We start from the raw sequence: 15750 nt of genomic DNA, 5'->3' as shown, positions 1-15750 counted from the left end.
TACGAATGCCTTTATTTCAACAATAATTATGTGGTAGGTATGTTTGTAAAACAGTGTGAAAGTTTTAAATAATGACAGGACTAGTGTCATCACGTTTTTGTTATCATAATTAGGAAATGAAAAGGGATTTAAAATGAACATAAGAACATGCATAATTACAATAATTTTATTCAAATCAGGTACGTACATTAGGTACACGTTTAGAAAATTTATCAACCAACAGGTGAAAATGGTAAAACTTAATGTAACTGTATCTTTTTATGACACCCAGTTTTGTGAAATGGCAAAAAGCATTGTAGGCATAAACCTTTTTTGCACTTTTGGCAAGATAAAGTAGTGCGTTTGACTTCTTTTTTTCGACTGCAATAAGCGCAGCGACGGCTTGTTCCCTTTATTGGATAGTGATTAATATCTGCAAATGAAAAATAATTGCATAAATCAAAGGCTTTCAAAGTGTGCACAACAATTCAATGACAATCATTCGAAAATTGTAATAGGTACTTACAGGACTTTTTAATTCAAACCCAGGTTGCACAATTAGGTACAACAATAGATTCGTTTGATTCAGTGACCGTTTTCTTTAAAACTCATTTAGTGCTAACACCGCGACTGGCGCGTTTGGAGTACTTGGCTATTATATATAATTAACGTGTTATTTAAATGTGATAATTAAAAGTTCAGCAGTGATTGTGTTTAAAGTGATCTTCCCATATCGTTGACATTATGTACAGCATCTAAATTGGGTATGATTTTACATCCCTCCATCTGTCTACCGAATGACACATTTAACTGGCCCAACTCGTCGGTCTTTTCAAATACATAGATTCCTACATATAACGATAGATGCTGCCTTTATTTTAATATGTATTATCACAATGAAAAGAGGCCGCAAACGATATATCTACTTATATGATAGTGTCAGCTGTAATACAAAAACTAAAAATTACTAAAAATGTAAAACCAAAAAATTAGGGTAGCTGTGTCTAGCTTAATTCCAATATTTGAGAAACTGTGTGATGACCAGGTTCGCTCATTCAGCTAATTGATATATTTTCCGAGTGACATGGAAAGATATTTAGGTACCTAAAAATTAAATTAGGATGTTTGAAAACCATTGATTATTTATATCAGGCTTTAACAGTGGTGCTAAACCGCAAAAATTCTCTTTTACGACACAACAAATTTACTATTTGTGTAAGATTTTTTCTTATTTTTCCATACATCTGGTAAATTGTGATATAAACGTATTTTATTAGTTTCCAAAAAATGTTGTAAATATATATTGGAAAAAGTCAACTTTTTCTACAATATGTCTATATTTAACGTAAAATAAATATGTAAAATATACAAAATAATGTAAAATTAGGTACACTCACGATGCAAAGATCACAGATACACTTTAAAGATGTTCACTGTCAAACCTACATGAAAAGATAGTGTATTAATAAAAATAAAACACAATATATTTATAATATATTCTTACTCCGTATAATTTATAACCATATAACAGTTTCATCGCGTCAATAGGAAGATACAAAAAATTGTACATTCTTTAATACTTTAATTAATACCTACTACCAGTGACACAAAAGCAAAAAGTAAGTACAATAATAATAGTAAATGTAAACATACTGTATTTATTACCAGTAATATTAGATATTTTGGGCAGGAAAAAAAATAGTGGTGAGGCGCTAAGGCATATAAAATCAATATCATGTATAGACATTTCGCGTGGCGCAGATGGCACATGGGTTCAACACATCTGGCTTAGGGAGACCGCGCACATATTTTTTTTAAATAGGGCTGAACTGTTTAGAATAATAATAAATTGATATGTACATCGACCCTTAGTGTAGGGGGATGGCATGCGCATACACGAACAGCTGTAGATACCTTAAGCCGCATTTAGACCAAGCGAGCGAATGTTTGCTCTTCCTAAACTTCCAGCGAAATTCCTATCCTCGCTCAACAAAAAGCGTTTAAGTCAAGAGAATTTCATTGGAGTGGGGGAAGAACAAACATTTGCTCGCTTGGTCTAAATGCGGCTTTTCGTACGGACAGCATTTCTCTCACTGTATGCAACTTGATCGTAATATCATATTTATTAAACAAATATTTTTACCCATAAACCGGAGCTGTACTCATTATCACTAAGGTAGCTTTCATGTATGCCGGTTGCACACTCGCAAAATGATACATCGATATATAATATAATATATGAATTACGAAATTTTCACGTATATTCCTTCAGCTGTAATGTGATATCTCGTTGGTTGATGATTGTGTATGTTTTTCAGTGATACCAATTTTTCTTCAAACACGTAGGCATATGCGTTGCATTTTTTGTTGTTGTGTGTCGAGCAATGCCATCGAACTCGACCATCGGGCAATCTTCTGTTGACGCCAAACGTATAATTTCCCACCATCAATAGCCGTGGACCACCAAGTTTCCGAGTGATGTATTGAACTTGAAAAGTAAATTGATAATATTATTTTAAGTTTCGGTGACACACTTAGAATTAGTACTACAAACCATTAATAATATACACAAACGATTATATTAAAAAACTAACGTGATTATTGACAACATACCACCAAAAACGTTGTGTCAAGTCACACTTCCTACGACCCAACTCCTGTGATTTCTCGAGATATAAGTTATAAGTAATCAATTAATGGAACAGAACATTTACGGCCATTTTATACGTAACTAAATACAAAGTACATCACCATTTTCCATCAAGCGGTTTCTTCAGTGGAGCGTTGGAAATGTTGGAACTGTACAGAAGTTTTGCATAGTAGGTACACTGATGAGGTAAATATTATCGTGCGATAAAATTTGCAGCATGTGAAACGGGGAAAAGCGGTCACAAACCTTGTCGGTTTTGGTCGCCAAGCATCAGCTAGGTCTCGGTCTAGTCAAATGCGCCATATATGTGAAAGAGCCCGAACAAACATGCGATAATATTCGGTGCTTATTAAACTGGAGTGATTCGGTATACATATATGTTAATTAAACGTTAACCTTTTCACTGCCTGCCAAATTATACTTCTAAGCTAGGTATTTTTGGAATAAAATAAATCAAATGAGAATTATAAAATGCGCATAGAATGTTGACAAAATGTGAAACCTTATAATTGACACGTTTCTGTATTTTTTCATAAATAAATAATAAAAATTTATTTTAAAATATACATGAACTAGTACTAACACTACTATGCCATCGAAAAGATCTCGCGAGTTAATTCGCTTATAGCCTGACGGTAGGTACATACAAACTGTGGTGCTTGGATGCTGCTTTACTAATTTTTCAGACATTATGAGCCAGCATATCAAATTATTACGAAATAATGTTGTTTATCAAAACTAATGATATTTATTTTTTAAATATTCGTACAACAAAACAAAGACAAAACTGATGGTGATTCATTCGCTTATAATATTCTTTTGCATTTTCAAATCGCCCAGAAGGCCAATTCTTGAATAAAGCAGTATTGCCGGTTGCACAACCTAAGCGCAAACCTACTACAACGAAGTATATTAAATGTCAACCGGTGGTGTCGGGTACAGTATGCAATTTAGTATACACGCTTTGCCGGTAGAGGCGCTAGTAACTATCCGTTTGACTTTGACATATTATTAAACGTCAAAAATTTGTACGTAGTGAGCAGGTTGTTATTCTATTTTTTCTATTACCGCTGAAAGTATTATTTTGAATTTAAATTCTCACTTAAATATTTATTGTGATTTTGTAATACAGAAACACACATGTTTGTTTGCAAAATACAACGGTAATTCCGTGTTGTAATATTGTTATATTGTAGACGTAACTAGCCTGTTTAAAGATTAATTGGCTACGTACTTCAACAATGAATGATTTAATCATGCAACGTTAACAGTAAGTACTGATTAAATATGAAGTCATTACCAAAATGGATAAAAATGTTATTTAATTTCTATGACATTCACAAACGATCCGTTTTGGCATGTTTACTTTCTATCTTACTCTAACGCATGGACATGAGGTAAAAGTATGCTGAATGCTTTCTCACTCGCACGTATTGATGTCGTTCGAAGCTCTACACACTCAATATCTCCTATAAAACTACAAATTTTACATGCTTCAGTTAAGCGGTGTTTTTTACTGCTTCGTTCGTGAATTGCCCTTCTGATGGTTTCATTAATTTTTTTCGTACAAATTACCTTACGCGGATTTCTTAACGTGGTGATATTCTAAAGAACCAAGAAATAATATATTGATTTAGTTACCTTATTAAATGTGTAAACGGGCCACGTGCCACGACGCACCGAAGCGCATACAATCTGATATTGTTACAATCTAAGACCATTACGAAGTTTCATAGTTTTTTTTTTTAATATAATATATTGGTAAAAAATAAAACAACGTGCATAATAAAATATTCGAGCCTTTATTATAATTTTGTTAATTTTATGCAACCGACAAAAAACAACAACACGACTGTTGTTATACACAAACAATATGATAAATTGCTAAGTAATTATTGTATTGAAAGTTAATTAATGTAAAATGAAAATCGGACGTAGGTTGAAACGTCAAAGGTGAAAGTTTTAAAAACCACTTTGATGACCCAAAAAAATCTAGAGGGGTATAGGTTCTGTTTATATTTTTATGTACTGTCCCTCGGGCGAAATATAATACTTAGGTGGCGGGTGATTGTGAACATTTTTGAAGGACGTGACTATTTCATCACAAGTGTACACTACTGCGTGGCATTTCTTACTGTGGTGGGACGAGCAGTACCAACGGGACCTTCCTTCCGGGCTAGTCCTCTGGAGGGAAAACGTGTAGTCGTCTATCATCAAGAGAGGTTTTCCTCCAAATTTTGAGCACACGTATCTGACTTCAGAAAAAATAACACAGTCAAAAATTAATCCTTGAATGTATATAACAAAATCTCTGCTTATGGAATTAATAGGTCCACACTACTACAAAATATTTGACGTTATACAATTTTAAATGACAGTTGTACTTTGTTTGCATCAGGGCTGACTAAATATGATTAATTACAGTTTGCAAATTTCGTATTCAAATGTAAATTGATCATATTACAATAATTAAATAATTTAATTTTAAAACAACGTATTATCATTACCTGTGTAACGAGACTCGAGTGATTTAATATAAACAAATTAATAGTAGTTTGAATGCGTTGACTGTCAATTCTGATAGATATAGAACACAATCGAAACATAGTAGGTACTTCTCCGACATATATAATTATATAGTCAAAATATATTTGATTGATTTCCTTTTCCTATTTGGCCCCAACTGGCATCTCCATATATTACCTACATATAAAGTTTCTTTGTTCAAAATACCTTTCCTGCCGATTCCAAATTTGAATTTTCACGACAGATCAAGATACAGTTTGCATGTTTTGGATTCGATTTTAATTTGATGTTCTTTTGTTTGACTTAGCCGTCAATTATTTTCATTTTTATAGTTGTATGCCTAGATACAGTTATTTTAATATTGAAGAATGTAATTATTTATTTTTAATCCTGCAAGACGCAGCAGAAGAGACTCTTCGCGTGGCTGAGACTTGTGTTCCGGATGCCACCAGAGTGCGACGCTCCGTACCCTTGTCGCACAACCTCAAGAGTTTCTTCGCCATGGCTGGCCCTCCCTCACTCTGCATCGGTGTTACAAAAGCGATCTACGTGTTGCATGGCGAGAGACATGAGATTTGGCAATGGAACGAGGGAAATGGCGTAACCTTGCAGTTGCCCTATGTCCCAATCCTGGGACGTGACATACTGATGTTTGTTTTAACGAGAAATATTCCCAAACACACTTTGAAAAACACGCATATGTGAATTTTGGGGACCCTGGATTCAAGATTATAAGCCGACACGTTACCGTTCGGCTATCGCGGGTGTTTAATTCAATCTAAATGAGAGTTACGTGAATTAGTAATCGCAAGCGATAAAATTTAATTTACTATTAACGAAAATGAAGCTTTTAATTAATATTACAAATACATAATCAGTTTTCATGTTTTCAATATCTTACGTATGTTTCGTATCGGTTGAGAATGTCTTGCTCAGTGGACGAAACCGCTCCTGATTTTTTTTATTAAATTACCTACGTATAATGCGTACTGTACAAGTAAAAAGATGCTGATCAACCGCTGATTGACGCAAAACAATCGTTTCAGATTTTTTATTTTCAGTAAAGAAAGAATATAAAACTTATTTTCATTGAAAAAAAACACAAAATAAGTATTATATCTTTTATTATAATGAATTGTATTTATTTTTACAAAAACGTATTATACAATGAGAAGTGCTACCAGATTTTTATTTTGTTAGTAACAATCAATTCTATTGGCTACATTTTCAGAACATATTCAACCAATGAAAAGTATGTATTACAGATTTTTTTAGTAGGCATAACAGACCAATGTGATTCATATTTCAGTCGAGCAGAGTCCACAGAGCGAGCACCACGTCATTTTAAATCAAATTTACAACAAAATACCTGGTCATCAAAGATTTTATTTTAAAAATATAATAATAATTATTGTCGCTAGAGCAATTCTTTGCAATGATTTATTAGGTGCCGTGAACGCTCTCGCCAGCCGGCGGAATGAAAACAATGCGAAAATAATAAAAGTATATGGGGTGCCTATACCAATGACATTAATATGGACGAAGCATCTAGAAAATAAAATGACACTCACTTTGTGTCGGGTCTGCCGGATGGCGAAATTCATATTTTAATATCGGTATCCTACGCTCAAATGAACATTCTGCTTGCAAGCGGTCTGGCGACACCGCTGGGTCTGCCCATACGAAATTTCTGACTGTCAGGTTTCGACTCCACCGTTATTATTACGTTACAAAATGCCAATGTGCCTAGTTAAAAATTGTAAAAAAATCTACTAAACACTCCAAGAAAGATGGGATATCAATTTGCATGTGTGAGTATTATTTATTATTTATAAAATGCCATTTTAAGATATTGATGAATGTTTATTCAATGCAATTGAATGACAGGAACCATTGGACAGTCAGTTGCCTGTGATTCGCTGGGTTCACTTGCGTCTAATCTCCGAGAAGTCGTAAGTAACCGAGAATCTGTTTCTAACGCAATGAGTCATGACACTAATACGCCATTACAATAAAGGTTATATTACTATAAATTCTCGAAGCTTGTATCGCATAATGGAAACGGATACGTCAATGGTCACGTGACATCTACCTATACATCTGTGAATGACTTTCATGCACAATTTCTCGTGCGCGCCGGGTATGAAGTGAGTCGTCCATTTAATATGTCATTGGCCTATACGATAATATTTATTATTAGGCGTTATAAATTATTTCGTGCATTGGCTTTACTCAACCAACAAAATACAATAATAGTACCTACCTATTGTTTCATATTATATTGTATTGTTATATTATATTGTATTATATTGTACATATATTATAAAAGTAATTGCGTTACTAGTTTGTAAAAGTGTCATAAGTGTAATATTGTACGTTTTTTTAAATATGCATTAGAATTAAACAATACTTACCTATTTTTTTAAAATAATTATGTAGGTATTACACATTAAAAATAATTACTATTCATTAATAATGTTTTTTGGATAGGACATGAAATAAAAATGTAGGTAGATAATGTGTTTCAAAATCCTTCGTATGTTTAGTTCTCGTACAATTTCAGGTTAAAAAGTTATTAATCCATTTCTAAGTTTCTAAACTACTAAACTAAACTCTAAGTTTAAAAACGTCACAATATCCACCATATTGGTTGCAATACTTCCCACCAAAAAGCTGATTAACATATTGAATTTAGTAACATTTAAGTATATTAAAAGATATTATTTTTTGGTCACGCCATACTCACTAAGCTGAAGCGAGTTTGTTTGTTTTAAATTTAATTTATTGACCATTACTTTTGACCCAAGTATCGGCGGCGACGTTTTAATATTACTAGTAGACCAGCTATTTCGGACCACATATAAAAATATCATATTTTCAATTCTCAAGGGCATTTCTGTAGAGCGTCCCCTATATAAGTTCAATAATATTATTGACTGTCTATTTAAGGCAGAGGCGCATGACCAGTAGCCTCAGAGGGTTGGTCCGCCCATCAAATTAAATATGCGAAAAAAATAATCCAAGCATATCCTCATAAATATCCTGACTAGATTAAACATCGCAAACTGCGACCAATTGCTAATTAGAATAATGTAATATTAATATTAAGTATAGTTTATTGTGCTGGACCATAATATATCATTAATATATTAACACACGCAGGATATTTCCTTGGTAGTGGTAAAAAGTAGATAATTATGGGTATAATTATATTATACCCATAATAGTAGGATTTTACGCAATATTTTGTTGTGTTAGTTTACATATATGTAGATATATTTGGATGGGCTTTCCAACTAGTTAAAAATAATAATATATCTTGACTCAGGAGTAGGGATCCCGAGCTATTTTCGATACCTATGAATCCCGGGATTGATAAACATAATCCCGGGATTTCGGGATTGATTTTTTTATCAATTTTTATGGAAAATAAAATAAAACAGAAAAAATACTTTTAATAAAAAATAACTACATTAGAAATAAACTGAGTTTGAATGAAATTTGATTTATACCCATGTGTAGGTTGCCGATTCATTTTATTTTTTCACATGAATTATTAAAAATGAGAAAGATTGGGAAAAAACAATGCTTCGCACTTTTAAAAAAGTAATTCTACCATGATATCATACGTTTTACGGCAGTTTCATATTTGGCTGACTAATTAGATTTATGATGCGGAAAGGCCAAGTACGCCATGATTATTTGCTTTACTATTTGAAATCTCGCTAATCCATTCATTATGTCTTTACTATCAGAAACAGCAATCTCATATTAAGTTCACATTATTATTTATATTACAATATTATTTACTCCATTAAACTTGTGTATTTCCAAGATTGAACGTATACAATATTAACAATAAATGTCTTAAATAGTATAAATTATACTAGATTTATTTTTGACCGATTTTATCAATGTTACTTGTAAATATAAAAATTTTATATTAACAACGGAGAAAAATGCCAATCCCGGGACCAGCCCGGGATTGTCAAATTGTAATCCCGAAATCCCGGGATCAGAATTTTGGCTCGGGATTGGATTCCCTACTCAGGAGTGACTTGACTTAACATTATTCGCGATTGTAATATGGCATCTTACTAGGCGTCAAAGGTCTCGGCTATTGAGCTTTGAGAATCGATATCTCCGCCGAATTTTAGGGGTACATTGGTAAGAATGTGTTACAAACACTCATGTTCATGAGCAGACACAGAAGCCATGTGTTTCGGATGCCGCCAGAGTGGCAAAGCCTCAAGGATTCCCTCCCTCACTCTGCAGCGGTGCTACAAAAGTGATCTACGCGCTGCAGGTCTAGCATGGTGGGAGGTGGGAAGTGCGAGAATTGAGGATAGACCGAGGGAAGTGGCGCGAATTTGTGCTTGCCCTATGCCCCAATGCTGGGGCGTGAAAGAATATGTGCACTACTGATGAAAAGGTTGTACATCACCGACATAACAGCAATGTAAATATAATTATATTTTTAAAACTTCTTTAGAAAGATGTTATATTATATTTTAATATATTTCCCGTCCGGCGCAATATGGTATTTTGGTGGTATATGGTTATGGATATTTTTCAACGTCAATAACTTTCCCTCATGGGTAAAAGCGCCAGCTCGGCATCCTCTGCTGTTATGGGTCGAACAATACCATGTGATTCCTTTGTCCGGGTTTAGTCTTTTGACACAAAATGTAAAGTTTTCTATCATCAACAGGGGTTTCTTACTACGCGCTGTGTAGATGTACATAACTGAAATATATATAATAGAACGATTATTAATTATTATTTCAACCCTTTATCTATTGAATGATATTTTATATAAAACTATTTTTTTAAATAAAATATACCTACATGTTACAGACTTCCATCACACATGCAAAAGGACAAAAATATCAATACCAACTTTAATTTAGGTGCCACACAGTGAAATTTTATTAACTATTTAGTAGTAAGAAACTATATAGGTGTAGAGTACAGACAATAGGATTTTTTTTTAAATAACAGAAAAAAACTTTTACATTAATGTACGGCAAAAGTACAAAAGCTTCCAAAGTCAAACTAGAAATGGTTCATTTCTTCGAATATCAAAATTATTTCGATAAACTAGGATTGCAAGTAAAACAGTATTATGGGTGTAAAAAAGTTAACAAATCTGTCTAGGTAGGTATGTATTAAATAGTATTATGTTCGACTTTGTTTATGATTGACGAAGTAGGTTATGTAGACTTGTAGAGGAATGTGTGTTTTTTTGGATACGTAAAAACGTGGTAATCCAAAAACCATAGAGGGTTTCTAGTTCCTTTTTAAAAATAAATCAAAACCTTCCCCACTCAAACGACCAATCTAGTATTTTCAAAAAAATACGTTAGGATTTTAAATTTACAGTACAAGTAAAGAAGTACTACAATTTTATTATATTCGAATTTTTGCAAAACAATTCAAGATCGGGGTTATAAAAATTATAATTCCAGTGCCGGTTACAGTTATAATAAAAATATGCGGATTTGAAGGTTACACTCAGGCTTCGTCATCAGCTCTGCAGTGACTTAACCATACATGGAAAATAATTATAAATATACGTGTGATGTGCCAGGTATTTTACAGGGTATTAATTTATTGTCCACGAAAAAGATGAAAATGAGTCTTTAAAAAAAAACATCATTTCGTATGTATCGAATATATTCGTTTAATACATCATACATTCTTCTCATATGATAATCTCTAACATCTATCCAAGAATGATCACACAGACAATTGGAAAAGCCTCTTGGATTAAATATACCTACTTAATATATTTTCAATAAATAATTAATAATTCTTAAACCTTGTTTTCGTCTTAAATAAAATAATAATAGAAAACAGAATATGTACTACAAGCAAGAGATAGGTAATATATAATTGGTGGTAACCGGACAACACAAAACATGAATAAACAGAACAGACGAAACAGAATAGGTATGAAGAAACAGAATATGAAGAAACAGAACAGTGACAAAACAGAACAGCCAGTGGAAAAATAAAACATTCATTTATGTCGTATCTATTTATGAATTAAATACTTATAAAACTTACGTACTTAAATAAAAAAATAAATATATTTACTTATATAGTCACTGCATGTTGGCTATTCGCCGAAAAAAACTAGATTTATCTGCTTGATTTTGATAATCGTGCACAACTTCACAGAATTATTAAACTCATTATTTCGTTGTACCTAGCCACCTAAGTGTTTTGAACATATTATATTGATGAAGACGAGATATACCTAGCTTGCCGGCAACACCGAGTATAATTGAGGCTTTCCAGCGATTAGAAATTATATAATTTGTTTTTTACGGCGTTTACAGCACCAGTGTTATTAAAAAACTATACAACATTATTAAGATACGACAATTTCAATATAAAATGTTATATTTTTCCCGAAATGTCATAGTTCTGTTAATCGGTGTTCCGTTTTCTCACCGTTCTATTTCTTCGTGTTCTGTTTATTCACTGAACCATAATTAGTATGTGATTAATTTTGCTATGATTCCGTGATTATTGTTTGTATTATTTGTATTTAACTTATAGTTATGTGCGGTAAAGTTTATTAGTTTAAGTACTGTAACTATGGGAATATCTGTAATAAACTAATAAAGGACATGCCGTTATATTAAATTTTAACAAAAGCTTCATCAGATGTGATATGGTATATGGTAGTTCCGAGGACTATGGTTGTGGACATTTTTAAGTGATATCAAGGTTTCATCATGGGTATAGGCCACAGCGCCACATTTCCTGCCACAGTGTGATGAACAAGCCCACCTTATTTTACCATCTAGACGGGTCTTATGGATACAAAACGTATAGTTGTCAATCAAAAGGAGTTTTCCACCACGACGAGATGGAATGTATTGCACTGGAAAACAACAGAAAATAGTTCATTTAGATCGGATTAATTTCAATAATTAATTAACAGCGAAAACAGCGGTAATTTTCGTTGCCGATTTCGGCAAAATTGAAAATAATGATAACCTAACCTAACCTATCGAATAATCCAATATATCGGCTATTTTAAAAAATTGTTTGCCGCTGACTTCCACTAAACAGACAAGAACCAAAAAAACTTTTACATAATATAATGTACTTACAGCAAAATTACGAAAGTTTCTAATGTGAAACTAGAAATGGTATATTTCTTCAAATATAAAAATTATGTCAATATACTAGGATGCAGGTAAATCAGTATTTTGCGTGATGTAAAAAGGTACAAAACTTCAAAATCTGTTTTACTAGATAGAAATATATTAAATGTTATGTTCGATTTTGTTCATGATTGACGAAGTAAATTGTGGAGCGCAATGTGCGTTTTTTAGAATACGTAAAATCGAGTGGATCCTAAAAACATTGTGTTCCAGTTCTTTTCTTAAAAAAATCAAACCTTTTCCCACTCAACCAACCGTTAGATTTAAAAAAAAAGTATTAATCATGAAATAGTAATTCCAGTGCCGGTTGCAGTTCTCATATTACGGTTTTGAGGGTTACACTCATCATCAACTCTGCAGTGACCGAACCATACATGTGAAATAGTCATACCTATACGTGTTACGTGCCAGGTATTTAAGATATACACGTTTAAGGAATGAAAACAATAAAAAAACGCGATGTTTTAATTTTCTACAAGATATTAATTTATTGTTTAGGTAAACGATTGAAAGGAGTCTTTAAAAAATCTATCATTTCGCAGTTATCGAATATTTATTTGTTTATTTCTTTTTCGACCATGTCCGATCCTTATACGATCATAAGCTTACACAGGTGGAGGTTTTTATAAACAGATTTTGTTTTAGGAGAAATTGATGTCAGCCACTTGCTCAACCTATTAGGTCCATACCCTGACTCTAACAAAAATTGAAAAACAATGTGTATTTGCCGGACCCAGGATTCGAACCTGGGACCCACGACGCTATAGGCCGACGCTTAAGCCGCGCGGCCATCGTGGGGTCGATTCACTTAATCCATCATGCATTCTTCTCACATATTAATCTCTATCATCTATCCAAGAATAATCACACAGATAATTGGAAAAGCCTCGTGGATTAATTGAAAACATTTTCAATAAATAATTAACTGTTCTTAAATTCTGTTTTAGTCTTAAATAAAAATACTATGAGCAAGAGATAGGATAAGATTATATAATTGATATGTTATTTATTTCTCTATGATTCCGTGATTAGAGAAAGACTTTTGTATTTAACTTATAGTTATGTGAGATAAAGGTTTCTCGCATAAGTATTATAAATATGAGAATATCAGTAAATAAACTAATAAAGGTTATGGCGTTAGTAGTCCCGAGGACTATGGTTGTGGACATTTTTAAGTGATATCAATGTGTCTTCGTGGGTATAGGCCACAGCGCCACATTTCTTGCCACAGTGTGATGAACAAACCCACCTTCGTTTACCATCTAGACGGGGACGCTTGTGTCTACTAAATGTATAGTTGTCAACCATAAGGAGTTTCCCACCATGACTAGATGGAATGTAGTGCACTGGAAACCAACAGAAAATAGTTTATTTAGATCGTATTAATTTCAGTAATTAATTAACATTGAAAATAGATATAGAAAAAATCATAGTGATAAATTCGAACACAATCATACCATATCGATATGAGTGATTTAACCATTGAAATATCGACCAAGTGACTTCTTTGCGAATGTAGATGAATATATATTATTATTTGATGGAATTTTAAATTCTATCATCAGATCGCTTTTTGATGGTGAAGGTGTAGCAATGAAAAGACTGATTGGAGCGAAGCGAGGAGAGAGTTTATTTGACCGAATGATGAAATACAAACAAAATACAAGTGCGACGTTAACAGTGACAGACACTATGCGGTGAGATATGCTTAATCGGAGATGTTACGTTCGAGTGTGTCTCTTGTTGAGATCGGCTCAGTCCGAGCCACAATGATAGAGTGTACTTCTACTGAGACACTGAGATATTACAGTCGAGTGTCTGTTTCCATCAATCATCCTTCGCTATTTATTGAAATGAATATTCAAAAAACGCTTTAAGTCATTGTTGATGTAGGACACCATTGGGTAACCTGCTGCCATCGAAGTATGTCACACCTGTAGAATGTGCTGACCGCAGGTGAGGTGATGTGCTATACTTGTGGAACTCGCTGAGCAGCGCGTTGTCGTAATCGCGCTGACATGGCCTGGGGTTGTTGACCGCCACATGCTCCATTAATAAGCATTACGAAATTTTATACATAGGTAGGTACCTAAATGTCTTTAAACAAAGCTTATTTTTTTATTAAAAAATACACAACATTTAATAATGAAACATATTTATTGAAAATAAATAACGTCATACATATACAAATGAAATATTAGTTAATAATTAATTTTACCCGAAAATCTATTATTAAGTACTGGTGCTTACAGAATGTCGACATTAAATTTGTTCTGTATTCCAGGAAAAAGTAATTGGTAACACTAACAATAAAAGGTACATAGATGCATCATCGCGATATTTCAGGTTATAATAGCATAGCAGCCATCACATGGATAGTTTTACATTCATATGTTATTAGTTATTATGAACACAAACAGATTGTTCGTGTTATCATTGTATCATATGTGTTCTTTAAATATATACATATATTATAATGCAATGATTGTTTCCAGAACGAGGAAGTATATTCCTTCTATACATTCTGCTTTAGCATCCGGAATTTGGTGGTGTTGAAATATAATAGAAATATTTGCGGTAATGGCGTTTACCGCAATTAACGCGGAAAGTAGGTCGACAACACACATTTTAAATACAATTTTTCAAAACACTAACCTTACCAAACGTCATACAATATAAAGATGTTGAATAAAAGGAAGGTATTCATTGTTTATTACATTACATTATTACAATATGTACGATTATGATCAAAGAATATGAATGTTAAATGTAAATCAATTCTCATAGATATCGCGTATATATTTAATTTAAAATTAGGGATAGCAATACCAATTGTAAAAATCTTTTATAATATTTACATGGTATAGCACTAATTAACACCTTATTATCATAACTGCGTAAATCCACGAACCAAATTGTTGACAAATAGGAAACTTGTGTGTGCTTCAATTAATATAAAAAAAGTTGAAATGAATGAATGCAGAGATGTAGAAGCAACCCTCAAAAAATATTTAGTGTTTAAAAAACACTTATATAGGTTTTGAAACATTGTGAATTTGAGTTGAGAAGTTTTAACAGTGAGTCATACCGATTTACTTTGTTTTGTACTGCATTGTATTGTTGTTTAATTTAATAAAACGCAATTTTTTTGTAGTACTTATTACACTTTTAATCAATTAATTAGGACCGGTTTCGTCCGCCTCAGAGGGACATTTTCAACTACGCGTTACTTTCAGAGCAGGTACGAAAGTGAGTACATACCTATCGGGTAGATTTTGAAAGAGAAGACCATTTGGCATCGAAATTAAAAAATGGTCGATAGATCGGTTTTGAAAATACTGTTGTATTTTATTGAATTTTAGAACAGTGTAAACTGAATTTTTAAAACGAAAATTGTCCATACCCCGCAATTGT

General features: G+C 32.8%; 1 long non-coding RNA gene across 2 annotated transcripts; it reads right to left on the bottom strand.

The window, feature by feature from the left end:
* Positions 1-4449: 4449 nt before the first annotated feature.
* On the bottom strand, positions 4450-14000 carry LOC147073263 (uncharacterized). Of its 2 annotated transcripts, none has more exons than XR_015070446.1 (2): positions 13586-14000; positions 4450-4884 (listed from the first exon to the last, which is right to left on the bottom strand). It is a non-coding gene; the product is annotated as an uncharacterized LOC147073263 (long non-coding RNA). The 2 variants fall into 2 exon arrangements; XR_015070447.1 differs by lacking the exon at positions 4450-4884 and adding an exon at positions 10603-12050.
* Positions 14001-15750: the final 1750 nt, after the last annotated feature.

The sequence above is a fragment of the Rhyacophila brunnea genome, unplaced genomic scaffold, assembly GCF_057557595.1.
Source record: "Rhyacophila brunnea isolate RB1 unplaced genomic scaffold, BYU_Rbru_1.0 scaffold_18, whole genome shotgun sequence".
In the NCBI taxonomy this organism is placed as follows: Eukaryota; Metazoa; Arthropoda; class Insecta; order Trichoptera; family Rhyacophilidae; genus Rhyacophila; species Rhyacophila brunnea.
This window is presented reverse-complemented; position numbering and strand designations above follow the sequence as displayed.